Below are 14,933 nucleotides of genomic sequence, written 5' to 3' on the forward strand. Positions count from 1 at the left end.
AATAATTGTTTTTATATCGATGGACCAGGTGGTTCAGGTAAAACTTTTACAATACAACTATTTATCATTTAGCTAAAATTCGTAATAAACGAGTATGTACGATGGAATTTACAGGCATTGCAGCAACCTTATTGCCGGCAGGAAAAACGGTTCATAAAACATTTGGATTGCCAGTTCCATTATTTGCTGATTCATCATCTAGCATTAAAATTCAATCAAAGGAAGCTCAATATTTAAAAGAAATAGATGTTTTTATTTGGGATGAAGCGCCAGTGGCACCACGATATGTTTTAGAAATTATGGATTGAACATTACGTGACATCATGAATAATGATTTACCTTTTGGTGGAAAAATCATCGTGATAGGTGGTGATTTTAGACAACTTCTACATATTAAGATACATGGTACTCGGAGTGAAGTCGTGAATCTTTCGATTAAGTTTAGTTCTACATGGAAACATTTTTTAAGTTTCTCTTTAATAGAAAACATGCGAGTTCTTCCAGAAGAAACTGAATTTGCAAAATTTTTATTAAATATGGGAGATGGTATATTAAATGATTCTAATGATAATATACAACTTCCAGATTATTGTATTACAAACATTAATGCCGATATTGTAGAAGATATATATGGTGATTTAATACGAAATAAAGAATTTAATAAAATGGCGAAATGTGCAATACTTTCTGCAAGAAATATTGATGTTGATGAAATTAATAAACGAGTTGTTGAATTATTAGATATGTTTGAAGAACGAATTTACACAAGTATAGACAGTACTGAAAATTGTGATAACGGTGACTTTAATGAAGTTTTACTACCAGAATATTTAAATACATTATCTCCGTCATGTCTTCCTCCTTATGAATTACGTTTAAGACCAAATTGTGTCATTATGTTAATTAGAAATCTTAGTATTAATGAAGGTCTTTGCAATGGCACTAGATTAATGATTATAGAACTTGCTGATCATTTATTGAAATGTAAAATTTTAACAGGTGATAAAATAGGAGATATTGTTTTCTTAAATCGTATTAGGAGACGCGGTAGTGTCTCCGGCCATGTTCAAACCCTAAAAGACCTTAAAAGACACTACAAGTCTCCTTATCCTGCACCATCAAAGTCCATTTTTTGGGGGTGTAGAACTACTAAAATATAAAAAATTTTGAATTGCACGTAATATAACCTGAAAGGCGGCATCGCCACGAGTAATTTGAGCCAAGAAAAAATAAAATCGGTCAAGCCGTTCTGGAGATACAAGCGGTCAAAAAGTGACGTTTTTCATGAAAAATGAAGTAACGTCGTCTTCTTCTTCTTCTTCTTCTCTGTCCGCGTATAAATCTCTTCTCACCTTTCACTCACACCTCCCTCAACTTCCACCCACCCCTTTCCCTCCTACATCCCGCCCCCACACCCCACCCCACCCCACCACCACTCCCACCCCTCTTTCGCCTCTTTCACCCTCTTTCGTCCTCTCTCACCCTCTTTCGTCCTCTCTCACCCTCTTTCATCCTCTTTCGCCCTCTCTCACCCTCTTTCGTCCTCTTTCACTCTCTTTCATTCTCTCTCACTCTCTTTCACCCTTTTTCATTGATGATATGCAGAATTATGATTGTGAGGAACCAGAAAGTATAGTTACGTGGAAAATATATGGCCTTTGCAATAACGATGCTGTTTCGTGTTACGCTAATGTAATATTACAATGTGCGTTTCATTGCGTACGTATTAGGCAACAAATACTGAAAAATAAAGCATCGAATGCATTGACTGATGCTATCTGCGCGTATGGTGAACGTAAATATTGCAACATTCAAGCGGTTAGAAGATCTGTCGGAAAACGCTTCGAAAAACGAACACAACAGGATGTTTCGGAATTTTTTACGGCTCTAATGTCGACGTATTCCGACATCAATGATGTATTAGAACTCGAATTAAAGCACGTAACATGTTGCTCGAATGTCAAATGTAATTACAATGTAACTAAGTTGGAAAGCAGTAGTTTGCTAATATTACCTATACATTCGACATTAAAAAGGAAAAAAGGTGTCACTCTACAAAGTTTGATTAATGTAGAATTTTCTAAATGGGAAACGATAAACGGCAATTGTAACGAATGTAAGGGTACCGTGTTGAAAAGGAAAACCGTAATCGAATCAACTTTATCCGTCGTAGTAATACAGCTCAATTTATATACTTTTGTAAACGGTGCTTCTAAAAAAATTATCAACAATCAAATTAACGCCGTGCCGACGAGTAATATCACGATTAATGAAAAAAAGTACAAGGTAATAAGCGCTATATTTCACGAAGGTGAAGAAATGAATCGTGGTCACTACACGTGTATGTTGAGAGCTGACACAAAATCGGAATGGTATTACTCTAATGATGTGGAAGTGTTCAAGAAAAAATGGCCCAAAGGAGCACAAGGGGCATACATATTGTTCTTAGAACAGATTAAATAATGGCGCTGTATAAAGGCTGCCGTAAGCGCCGAAATGAAACATCGGCTGCTTTGGCGCTGTATAAAGGCTGCCGTAAACGCTACATTAAAACATCAACTGTTCTAGCGCTGTATAAAAGTTGCCGTAAGCGCCAAAATAAAATATCAACTGCTCTGGCGCTTTATAAAAGCTGCTGTAAGCGCTGCGTTAAAACGAGTGCAATAAGTTTCAAATTTGACCTAGGTTTCATGACATTTCAAAAAGTATCATTCAGAAAAAAATTATCAGACAGAAATATGTATGTCGTGTTAAAATCGGAGAGACGAAGAAAAATATATGGTTGCGTTCTCACGAGAATGGGCGATGGAGGGGCCCATTCTTTATTTTCAATATTCATACAAGAATATAAATTCATTCTGTTGCAATTGAAATAAATGTGCAATGTATCGTTAAAAGTTATTACAATTATACAAACATTTACATATATGATTTTTTAGTAAAATTTCCCGTTAATGACCATCATTAACCTAGGCAAGGTGGCATATGTGATTGGGATTTAACATTATCAGTAATTTATTGAATAGACAGAGAAAAGTTTTGTTGTATGCATCGGTTCAGTGTTTGAAATAACCATGTACTATCCATATACTGTAAAGCACAAATTTTTCATTTCTATCATAAATAATATCTATTTATTAAAATTTTAGCAGACGTCTTTTAAATAGAAAATAGTGTCTTGCGATCATGAAGAATAGGTTTTGAATAGCAAGGTTTCATTTGACTTACAATTTTCTTCAGAAACACAGAAGAAAAGGGTATTTGTATATTCACTTTGTTGTGTGTAAAGCTTTTAAAAATACGTTGAATCCTTATTCTAATCTAATCTTCTTCTAATGTAATTACTTTTCGTACTTCTAATGTTGTAGTAATTATTCTGTAAGAGCTTCGACATTATTTCTAAATGGACATCGAAAAACATTATAGTTTTTTGAGAGCAGGCCGCCATGTTATTTTTCTGAGTCATTAACAAATTGGTACTCTGGAATTACGAGCAATTATTTTTCATTGTACGGGCTAGTATGAATTTCAAATCAAATCTCTATAAACGACTATTATATTTTGTGCACTAAGAATAACATATCGCACTTATTTTCTAGAATCAAATTGTAATCAGTTTTACTTATATGTATGTATGTTCAATGTGAACTTGCACCTTGAATAAAATATCACAGTTACTTTTCATGGTAATATATTATTACTAAATTTAGATAATATACACTTTACGTATGTTTACTTTGAACTGGCACCTTGAATAACATATCAGTTACTTTTCGTGATAATTTTTTATTAGATCGTTTAAATTTTGAAAGGTTTAAATTTTTGAGTATCTTCTTTTGAACATGGCCTGACCTTTTCATTTTTATGATTTTTTTAGGATAACATTATATTGTGAAAATATATATCCTTTTACATTTAAAAGAAGACAATTTCCAATAAAATTAGCATTTGCTATGACAATTAATAAGTTACAAGGACAAACATTTGACAAAGTAGGAATAGATCTTTGTAAAGATGTTTTTAATCATGGACAACTTTATGTTGCTTTCTCACGAGTACGTTCTTGGCAAGCATTAAAAGTTTATCTTGGTAGTCAACGCGATAATAGACAAGTTAAAAATTATGTATATAAAGAAGTATATTTATAATATCACAGAATAAAACATTTTATAAAATAAAAATAAATCGTAGAAAAAATGTTTTTAAAAATTAAATAATAAATACTTACTTTATTTTATATTATATCTTTATTTATATTATATAATAAATTTTAAAATAAAATAAAATAAAACTTATGTTCTTAAATTGTATATTTATCTTGGTATAACATAAAATCATATATAACACGTAAAAAGCTCAGTAGCGCGCGCGTAGCGCGCTCCTGTGTTGTTCTAGTATTCTAAAATGTGGATTGATTTATACACCGAAAATGACTTTTTTCTTACTTTTAGAATAAAACGGTTGACGTTTCAACATTTATTGGAAACACTAATGCAGCAATCAGAAATGCAAAAAGTATAAATAATTATAACCTATAATATTATTAGTAATTTAGAATTTACTCTAAAGCAATAATTGTAATGCAATTGTATTAGGATTTTACTGGAGGATTTGAATCTGTGAAAAGCCACAAAAAATTCAACAAGTAGCTTTATATTATTTGGCACATCAAATAGCTATGGCACAAATTGGGGACAAATTTAATATTGCAACATCGACTGTTTCTAATTGCATTAATATTTGGATAAAATGTATTTTAGAATTGATACCAATATTAATACAGTGGTCCACTATAAGTCAGCGAATTAATATTGAAGAAAAATTTAGAAATATTGCTAGTTTTTCAGGTGCGACTTATTAATGTTATTGCATTTAACATAAAGTGTATAATTAATTAATTCATTCATTCATTCAAGTTTATTCCGGACTCCCCTAGAGGTTGTCGGGGCGTTTTCAAAGGACCGCCAAACCCTTTACATCCTCCATTTCTCTAGCTATCTGTTACAATATGTTACATATTTGGCGCTTTTTTCTGATAGGAGCGCCCCGAACTTTTACAATCCTCCTCTAACTACTCATTACAATTCCATATCCATTCCCCCTGGCGCTTTTTTCTAATAGGAGCGTTCCCAAACCTCTACGTTTTCTTTTAAACCACTCGCACCTTCTCCAATTCCATATCCATTCCCTCTGGCGCTTTTTTCTGATAGGAGCGTTCCCAAACCTCTATGCTCCCTTTTCATTCTACTCGCATCTTCTCCCTTCCTCCTTCTTCCATCTCCTTACTTCCTGTCTCCAATTCTCCTTCCTCTTTTCCATTTTCTCCTTCTCCTTTCCGTCGAGCCTGCTTCCCTCCTTTTCCTCTATTCTCCTTCTCCTCCTTCTTCACCTTTTTCCTGGCCGGCATGTGGGGTGATTGGCCCTACTTGGATTCGAACCTGGGACCTTAGGTGTATTGTCTTACGACTTAACCTACTGGTCTACCATTTCACCCCGTGTATAATTAATTAAATATTGCTAATTATATATAATTTATATATTTAAGGTGTAATTGGAGCAATTGACGGTTGCCATATAAATGTTATGGCACCAAGTATACATCAAAGATGTTATCAAAATAGATATTGTACACATTCAATAATGTTGCAAGGAATATGTACAGCAAATAATATATTTACAAATGTATATGTGGGTCATTCTGGATCAGCTAATGATTGTAGAGTATTAAGTAACTCAAACTTATATAATAAAATTGAAGCAAATGTATATTCTCAGTACTTCTCATCAGGTCAACCTTTATTAGGTGACAAAATATATCCCATAAAAGAATGGCTTCTACCTCTCTTTAAAGATTATGGCAATGTTACACGTATGCAGACAACATATAATAAAATTTAAAGCAAGATTAGAGTAAAAATTGAAAATATTTTTGGCTTATTGAAAGGACGATGGCGAAGGCTCAAATATATAATAGTGTATAAAATAGGAAAAACTTCAAACATTGTGATGTCATATTGTGCTTTACATAATTTTTGTCTCATAAATGATGATTTTGCTGAATCATTAGTAGATATTGATATTGAAAGAATTGATAAAACACAAGTTTTTAATATACATAGAAATAATAGAAGAGATAATGGAAGAAAAATTGCAATTGATAAAAGAAATACTATAATAATGCAATTGTCAGAAAGATAAAAATAGAAAGAAAAAAAATGCAATAATGAAAAAAAAATAAATTTATTTTTACATTCAACTGTATAATTATTTTTTTATTATATCTTTGTTATGCCTAAAGTAACTATGTAATATTACATTATTGCATTAAACATTGTAAAAGAAAATGCGCTTTTAAATATATTATTCTCGTTTACTAAATATTATTGTCTTATATTATTATATTTTTATATTGTATAGCTTAGTTATTTGAACTTAAAATTCTCTTTTCTTAAAAACTAATTTAGTCTTAAACTTAATAAAATTGACGAAATTAAAAGAAAGAAATATTGTAGGCCAACTAAACGAGCAAAATTACATAAGATCTAAAGATTTATTAATAATTAAATTCTCATTCCATTAGAGAAACAATATGCAACGTAAACGTTTCGACTGTACTACAGTCTTCTTCAATACATAAAACTCAAATATTAAAATACAAAGTTAACGATTTTTCGCTGATGAACAATGAATGAGTAAGACGATTGGTCTGAGATTCCAAGTTTTGCGACATTTAATCATGATTTTCGTTTTAACAAGTTCTTCTCGAAATTTCAAGTGTGTGTTGCGAAGTTTAAGTAACAAAAAATTGATATATTGAACAAGGCAAAATAAAATGAAATAAAAATAAAATCCAATATTTTTCTTAACCAAAATAATCTATGTAATCAAAAAATTGTATTGCATTAAGTTTTAAACATTAAGCAGAGTCAGAATCAGAGGAATATTTCCTTTTTTTAGATTTCTTGTGTGCTTCTAAATTAATAAGACTTTTCATAATCTTTATGTATTCTTTACCCTGTTCTAATGTTTTCTTTTTTAATTCATTTTGCTCTATTAGCAAAATGATCTCTGAAACTTTTCGAAGCGTTGATTTTCAATTTGTGTATCTTGTTCGTGTAACTCTTTCAAAACAATGCTTAAATTATCTTTCTTTGGTCTTACTGTTTTTTTAACATTTTCAAAAATATTAAAAATTTTTAAATTATCTTTCTCTTTCTTTGACGTATTCTTTGACGAATTTCACACGTTACGTATTGTTGAATAAACGTAGCAACTTCTTCATCCGGCGATTTTCCTAATACTGGAACATCTTTTGTTCAAATCATACAATGCATGTGCTGGATATCTCTACTTTGATATTCCAGTCGCCAGAAGTAATGAATAACCTTTCCTATTGGATTATCGGACGAACAAATAAAATCAATCATGGCTTTGAATTTTATGCACATGAATCTAGAAGTACTTACAGGATCGTATGCGACTAGTTCGCTGATGCCTAACTTCTCTTTATCGGGATTCATATCTCGTAAATATTCACCCAAATCGGACCATTTCTATTCACTAGGACTCAAAGTCAAAAACCACGTCGTTGGACCGTAATGCAAAGTCATGCATTTTACATTATTGGACGGTTGTCGCCAAAATTAATCCGTATTTCTCAATTTTGCGAAAATACTCATTAAATTCGATTCTAATTGGTAACCTTTCAATTCGTTCAGTATCTACCAGCAGTGTATCTCTCTCGTGGGTTAGTAACCATCATCGTATAATAGATACCACTTTTCAACTGTCGGTAATTAGCATCATTGAGAAGGAAGAACAGATACTGCAGATTCAACCTGAATCTACTATGTTTCGACATCAATCGTATTCTAATAAATAAATATTCCGGCAATGCAAAGTTTCTATCTTCTCGTTGTCCATTGACACCATCAGGATATAAATCAGGGAAACACATGCCATCCAGATATTTATAACGATTATCCATTGGAAAATCTTCAATTTTCATCATTTGATAAAGCTTCAATGCAGATTCGTTATCGATTCTTTTTGCGTGTATTGGGTATATTGTATACTGATTGTTAATATCCGAATCTTTAGTGATTTGTGTGAGGAAAACCCTACGTTTTAAAACAATTTGATCATTATTATTTTTGTTTTGCTGTACATTGTACAAATTCAATGATGGTAATTTCTCAACCACCTCATTTATTTCGTCATTGTCGCTTTCGTCATCGACAATCCGATATTCTGTTTCCTGCAACTTATCATTTATTAGATCTTCAGATGACGCCGGAAGACGAATTTTCGAGTAATGAGGATTATTTTCTTTCAATCATTGTAAAGTTTTATACACTTTATTAATATCTACCAAATTTTCCCAAACGACTTTAGATTTCTTGGGTATACCTCAAACGAGAATGTGCAACTCGTGATTCAAATTTATTGGATCTTCCGGAGGACATACCTTATCCAATGTTTCTTGTAAAGGCAGAGGCAAATGCAATGTTCTCGATGTAAGACACGTGTCTTACATTTTTCGAATTAAAGCACGTAACATGTTGTTCGAATGTCAAATGTAATTACAATGTAACTAAGCTGGAAAGCAGTAGTTTGTTAATATTACCTATACATTCGACATTAAAAAGGAAAAAAGGTGTCACTTTACAAAGTTTGATTAATATAGAATTTTCTAAATGGGAAACGATAAACGGCAATTGTAACGAATGTAAGGGCACCGTGTTGAAAAAGAAAACCGTAATCGAATCAACTTTATCCGTCGTAGTAATACAGCTCAATTTATATACTTTTGTAAACGGTGCTTCTAAAAAAATTATCAACAATCGGATTAACGCCGTGTCGACGAGTAATATCACGATTAATAAAAAAAAGTACAAGGTAATAAGCGCTATATTTCACGAAGGTAAAGAAATGAATCGTGGTCACTACACGTGTATGTTGAGAGCTGACACAAAATCGGAAATGGTATTACTCTAATGATATGGAAGTGTTCAAGAAAAAATGGCCCAAAGGAGCACAAGAGGCATACATATTGTTCTTAGAACAGATTAAATAATGGCGCTGTATAAAGGCTGCCGTAAGCGCCGAAATAAAACATCGGCTGCTCTGGCGCTGTATAAAGGCTGCCGTAATATTTTTATACCCATTGTGTTTGACCTTGAATAACAATTCGATAGGCGAAAGAGGGTAAAAGAGAACGAAAGAGGGTGAGAAAGGACATACAAGGGTGAAAGAGGTGAGAGAGGGTGAGAGAGGACGAAAGAGGGTGAGATAGGACGAAAGAGGGTGAAAGAGAATAAAAGAGGGTGAGAGAACAAAGGAGAGTGAAAGAGGACGAAAGAGGGTGAAAGAGAATGAAATAAAGTGAGAAAAAAATGAAAGAGGGTCAGAGAACGAAAGAAGGTGAAAGAGGACGAAAGAGGGTGAAAGAGGACGAAAGAGTGTGAAAGAGGACAAAAGAGGGTGAAAGAGGACAAAAGAGGTCGAAAGAGGGTGAGAGAGAACGAAAGAGGGTAGAAGAGGACAAAAGAGAGTGAAAGAGAGCGGAAGAGGGTGAAAGAGGGTGAAAAAGGACGAAAAAGGGTGAAAGAGGACGAAAGAGGGTGAGAGAAAATGAAAGAGAGTGAAAGAGGACGAAAGAAGGTGAAAGAGGGTGAGAGAAAATGAAAGAGGGTGAGAGAGGACAAAAGAGAGTGAAAGAGGACGAAAGAGGGTGAAAGAGGGCGAAAGAGGGTGAAAGAGGACGAAAGAGGGTGAAAAAGGGTTAGAGGACAAAAGAGGGTGAGAGAGAGCAAAAGAGGGTAAAAGAGGCGAAAGATGGTGAAAAAGGACGAAAGAGGGTGAAAGAGGACAAAAGAGGGTGAGAGAGAACGAAAAGACTGAAATAGGACAAAAGAGGGTGAGTTAGGGCGAAAGAGGGGTGGGAGTGGGGGTGGGTGTGAGGGCGGGGGGACGAGATGTGGGAAGGAAAGTGGTACGTGGAAGTTGAGGAAGGTGTGAGTGAAAGGTGAGAAGAGATTTATATATATAATCCTGATGACGTCATCGGACGCGGACAGAGAAGAAGAAAACGTTTCTTAATTTTTCATGAAAAACGTCACTTTTTGACCGCTTGTATGTCCAGAACGGCTTGACCGATTTTATTTCTTCTTGGCTCAAATTACTCGTGGCGATGCTGTCTTTCAGGTTATGTTATGTGCAATTCAAAATTTTTTATATTTTAGTAGTTCTGCACCCCCAAAAAATGGACTTTGATGGTGCAGGATAAGAGACTTGTAGTGTCTTTTAAGGACTTTTAGGGTTTGAACATGGCCGGCGACACTACCGCGTCTCCTGATGTCATCTCATTAGTAAATTCTACAAGTAATAAAACATTATTATTATCATTATTATTTAATTGTATTATTGTATATACATGTATGTATTATAAAGATGCTTACTATCTTTGTTTGTCATTTCTAACACTTTTTCTTTAATTTCTTCGTTTGTGCATTCTTTATTTGTAATATCACATTCTTCATTTGTAATATCGTTTTCTGTTTTATCTGTAAGACAAAATATATGTAGGATGTTGAATTTATAACGATTTATTGAAGGACAGCAAATAATACAGATCGCTTGCGAAGTGTTCTGTTCGACTCGCGAATCAATGCTTGCTTGATCGGCATCGGCCTTTTATATTCGAGCTCGCTTCTCATACACGCATTTATCACGCATTCATCACGCATACACATACATATCCATTATTTGGCTTATTTTCAAGTTTGGAATCTTGTTTTGAAAATTGTCTTCGCGTTCTTTTCTTGTCGCTCTCTTCTATCACTCATCCATCACGTGCACACACTCACTCACGCGTACTACATATGTACTTTATACATTCCCACACTTGGCCATTCTGCACGAACATTTGTCCTCAAATGTTAATTATTTTATTCTTCTGAATTATTGCTCGCATAATCTACCCACGGTTTCATATGATCCGCAGATGTAGATGTTGTAAGAGGTCCTTCATGTTCCCCTATTTTTTGTACAGTGTATCGATCATTTCGCAATACTTTTGTTACAGAGTATGGACCAAAATATTTATTTGCTAACTTAAGACCAGGTCCTAATTGCGTACGCTTTATTGCTACTACATCATTTTCATTGTATTTTGTTGCTGATTTACGCTTTTTATTGAAAGTTGCTTAATTTTCACGTTGAATTTTTAAAATACATTCTTTTGCATGTTTACGTAAATTGTCTCGGTTATCTCGAAAATCTTCGATCCACTCTTTTTCAATAAGTTCTCGAATTTGAGGATCATCTCGTATACGCGCATGAGTTCCGAAAAATAAATGGAATGGTGTCGTATCGATACTCCTATGTGGGATACAATTTAAATATAATTGAGTTAACATAAGGAATTTAAACCATTCTTCGCGTTTAGAGTTTGTAAGCTTAGTTAATAATGGTATCAAGGTTCTATTTACGCGCTCTATTTGCCCATTTGCTCGTGGAACTCCGGTGGTGATTAATACATGAGTGATATTTTTTTTTACACAATATTCTGCGAATTCTTTTGATGTAAAAGCTGCGCCTCGATCTGAAATTATTCGTCTTGGATTTCCAAAGATATCTGATTGTTTTTTAAGTTTATCTATGACTTCGCTCGCGTTAGTCGATTTTGTGGCATATAGCCATAAGAACTTTTTAAACGCGTCGACTATTGCAAGGATATATTTGTAACTCTTTTTTGTGAGAGGTAAGGGTCCTAAGTGGTCAATATGATAAGTGTCTAATAGTAATTCACCTTTTTCTATCGTATTTAGATATCCTTCTTGTTTACCTTGTTTTTTCTCAGCTAAGATACAAGCTACGCAGTTTTTTAATGTTTTTTGTATTTTTGATTTTATATTGGCAATCCAGTAATCTTTTAATAATAATGCTTCAGTTTTTGCAATGGGAAAATTACCTCTATCATGTACTTGCTTAATGATTTGTGTGTGCATCGACTTTGGAACAACTAGTAGAATATCTCCATTATGTGTTTTAAAAAGCAAATTATTTCTGATAGTATAGCCTTCTATATTATTTTCTTTGACGCTATCATATATTTTTTTTATATCGTTATCTTCTTGTTGCGCTTGTTTAAATTTTATAGTTAAACTATCACTAGTGTTTATTACCATACATTTTGGAAGAGGATTGCGGCTTAACGCATCTACATGTAACATGTTTTTTCCTGGTCGGTGCTCAATAGTGTAATTAAATTCTTCGAGGAGTAAAGCCCATCTGGCTACACGTACACATAAATCTTTTTTGTGCATGATTAGAGTAAATGCGCGGCAATCTGTTATTATTTTAAATGATATTCCTAACAAGTAAACACGAAATTTAAGTAATGCTCTGACAATTGCAAGTACCTCTAGCTCATAACTCGTATAACGCTGTTCTGCTGGAGAAGTTTTACTACTAGAATAGTATATCGGGTGAAATTTATTATCTTTGTCGCTTTTTTGCATTAAGATTGCACTATATCCATCAGCTGACGCGTCAATGTGTAATTCTGTCTGTGCGCCTAGTTTATATAAATGTAAGACGGGTTTGTTACATAATATTTCTTTGAGATGGATAAACGCTTTTTTCTCTTTTTCTGTAAATTGGAATTTTGTATTAGATTTCAGTAAATTACTCAATGGGCGTGCTATGACTGAATATTTAAATACAAATTTTCTGAAGTAGCCACTTAATCCGAGAAAACTTTGTATTTGTTTTATATTAGTTGGCTCTGGAAATTTACGTACTGCTTCGATTTTATTTTGGGATGGGTATACTTGACAATTCTCTACCACGTGACCAAGAAATTCTACTTTTTCTTGCAGAAAATAGTATTTTTTCCAATTTATTATTAATCCTGCTTCGCTCGCGGTTTTCAGTATTATTTCGAGATTTTGTATTCCAGTATCTATATCTCTGGAAGGTATTATTAAATCATCCAAGTAAGTTAATACACTTTTATCGCGTATTGCATCTTTAAAAGTTATATTTATGAATCTTTGAAAAATTGATGGGGAATTACATAGACCAAAGGGTACTTTTAAAAATTCGTAGTGGCCATCAGGAACGATAAAGGCTGTATATTTTCGACTGTTTTTATCAATTGGAAAAAATCCGTTCTTAAGGTCAAGTGTACTAAAAAAGATTGCGTTTTGCAAAAGATCTAATTGGTCTTTAATGAGTGGAAGCGGGTACCTATCTCGTACAATTTTTTTATTTAATCGTCGATAATCGACACAAAGTCTAGTACATCCATCTTTTTTTTTGACTAGTACTACTGGACTCGCGTAATCGAAGAGGGAAGGTTGCGCAATACCCTCTTGAACCCATGTGTTTGTGTTCATTTACTTTTTCTTTCTTTTTTGGAGATAAACGTCGAGCTTTTTGATATACTGGCTCTTTATCTTTTAAAATTCGGCGTGTTGAAACTGTTTCTCGAGCGTGTTTCGACCGCTCTCCTGTACCGTCGCCGACCGCTTGGCCGGTCGGTTGGGTACTATAAAAGAAAGAGATATTATACGTGTCGCGCTCTCGACGTTGACAAACGAAGAATCGCCCGAACGGGTCGAGAACGGACTTTGTCGAGTCGCGACTCTGACACGGAGAGCACATTTATATAAAATGTTTAATGGAAAACACGAATATATAAAATAATATACGATCGTCGCAGAACGCGCCGCCGCCAAATCTCTCATGCTTGGAGGTTGCGTGTCTCGCGAGAACGTACGTCGACTCTCGCGTCGTCTCGTATTCCTCTTCGCCGGGGATTACGGTGCGGCTCTTTTCGCTCGTCGCCGAACGCGCGCAAAATTAACGCACACTTATTTATTACGAACACAGCATTGCCACGAGTCGGTGTCGCAAGACCGAATGGCTCTTATGTGGCGCGCACGCCTCTAGTGTGTTGGCCGCGCGGTTCCCTCTCGTTTCGTACGCAGCAGCGGAATCGTCGCGCTTACCGAGCATCTACTCCACGGATACGAGTTTGCGGGAAGAGTTGCTTCTTCCCGCTCGCTTTTTACGCCGTAGCGAAATTTTATTGCTGGTCGTGTGCGGTTAAACGCGTACAAACCAGACAGAACAGTCCTCGACGTCTAAGCATCGCCATCGTCGATCTAGCGTCAGGGTGAATCGCGCGGTCTCTCGAGACCGCGCATTATAACATTTGGGAGAATAAGAACACGAGTATTTTGATCTTGTGGATTTGAACGGAGAGGAAGAGAGGCGGCGGCGGCGGGGGTTTACCTTCCCTCCGTCGTTTTCTCGTACGCTTTGCATAATAGCGTTAAACACAGCAGAGTGTCGCCGACCGGCTGAGCAAGACCGGCGGCAAATAAAATGGCACATACGAGCGTGTCGCGCGCGTCGGTGTTTCGGCATCGAACGCGCGCGCGCAAAAAAAAGCTAGCGACGAGTCTTCGGGCTCGCTCGCGAGTTACTCCCTTGCGAGTAACCGAACACGAAGCTCCCTGGTTGATCCTGCCAGTAGTCATATGCTTGTCTCAAAGATTAAGCTATGCATGTCTCAGTGTATGCCGAATTAAGGTGAAACCGCAACTGGCTCATTAAATCAGTTATGGTTCATTAGATTGTACCCACATTTACTTGGATAATTGTGGTAATTCTAGAGCTAATACATGCAAAACAGAGTCCCGACCAGTGATGGAAGGGACGCTTTTATTAGATCAAAACCAATCGGTGGCGGGCGGCTCGCCGTTCGTCCACCGTTTATTTTGGTGACTCTGAATAACTTTGTGCTGATCGCACGGTCCTAGCACCGGCGACGCATCTTTCAAATGTCTGCCTTATCAACTGTCGATGGTAGGTTCTGCGCCTACCATGGTTGTAACGGGTAACGGAGAATCAGGGTTCGA

At 35.1% G+C, this 14,933-nt stretch overlaps 1 non-coding gene across 1 annotated transcript in view; it reads left to right on the top strand.

Moving 5' to 3' along the window:
* The first annotated feature begins 14,525 nt into the window (after window positions 1–14,525).
* The window catches only part of LOC114942527 (small subunit ribosomal RNA), a 1,922-nt gene continuing 1,514 nt past the window's right edge, over window positions 14,526–14,933 (top strand). Inside the window, exon 1 of the ribosomal RNA XR_003821823.2 lies at window positions 14,526–14,933. This exon is cut by the window's right edge and continues 1,514 nt beyond it. This is a non-coding gene — a ribosomal RNA (small subunit ribosomal RNA).

The sequence above is a fragment of the Nylanderia fulva genome, unplaced genomic scaffold (assembly GCF_048542155.1).
Source record: "Nylanderia fulva isolate GAGA-0341 unplaced genomic scaffold, ASM4854215v1 Scaffold151, whole genome shotgun sequence".
Taxonomy (NCBI): domain Eukaryota; kingdom Metazoa; phylum Arthropoda; class Insecta; order Hymenoptera; family Formicidae; genus Nylanderia; species Nylanderia fulva.